Here is a 1,231-nt window from a genome sequence, read left to right on the forward strand (position 1 = left end):
CCTTGTACACTTGGTTGGCTGTTGTGGAAACTATCAATCAATCATCAAAACTCACCCCTAGAAACAGTGGATCAGGGATGATCCCAGAATCATCTTCCAACGTTGTTCTCATGGTCCACTGTTTCTCGGGGTGAGTTTTGATGATTGATTTTCCAATAAAAATAGATACTAGCTTGAATAACGTGATACCGATTCATCAAAATTCCGAATCAATTTTTACATATAAATCTATTTTGCCCGAAACGGCAGAATTCCAGGTTAGCCTCACAAAATTTCAACAACCACCAAACAGCTAAAAACGTAAATAAGAGCTGGTATACAGATTCTGCACAAAGGCATAAACACGAAGCGTCGACCCGACGCAGCAGAATCAGTGAGATGTCTGCGTTCTGACCCGACGGCACGTCGCAGACTGGGGCTGAAAGCTGATATTTCACTGATTCTTTTTTTTTTTTTTTTCGCCTGTCCCGTTTGGATCTTTTGCCATCAGAATTATTGTCTAGAGGCCAGAAAGATGCCCAACGGATTTACTTTATCAAATGGGCCATCCCAGCCTTGCCGTATTGGTCCATTTGATTGACCTTTGTTTTTATTGTTTATTTTATTTTATTTTCAGTTGTTACATACGGGACAGACATGACTGGGGGAAGGGAGAAAGAGAGAGAGGGAGGAAAAAAAACAGCGGGGAAGAGGAACGGTGATAAAGGGTTTCACTGATTTCACTGATTTCACTGATTCTGATGCGTTGGATCCGCGCTTTGTGTTTGTCTTTTTTTGCGCTAGATTCTGAAGCTGCAGGTTTTGTCTCTTTCCAGTCAAAATTGACTGAAGCAGCAGCAAAAGAAAATCCAAACTACAATTCACATTTCACTTCACATAAACGTTGTCATGAATTCTCTCTTACTTTTGCTGTGTTGCTTCCACCACGATAAAATGACACTTCATGCATAACTGTCTGTCTTTCTCTCTCAGTGTACTTCAAGAAGTTTCCCATCTAAAAATCTCTGTTTTCTGCATTAGTCGCTTGCTTATTCAGTCGTTAAGTCTGACGTCACCAGCCGTGTCTGAGCCTAAACTCCGCTGCAGGTCCAAAAATCAAACGATCACTATGGCATTACTGAGAGTTGAAAAACTGACTAAAGTCTTTCATCTGTAATAAAATGATCAGCGTTCTGCTCTACCAGGTGTAACAATTGAGTTTAACATCCAGGCATCCATGAAAATGGAATTT

The sequence above is a fragment of the Pundamilia nyererei genome, unplaced genomic scaffold (assembly GCF_000239375.1).
Source record: "Pundamilia nyererei isolate P.nyererei 1_Seehausen unplaced genomic scaffold, PunNye1.0 scaffold00432, whole genome shotgun sequence".
Taxonomy (NCBI): domain Eukaryota; kingdom Metazoa; phylum Chordata; class Actinopteri; order Cichliformes; family Cichlidae; genus Pundamilia; species Pundamilia nyererei.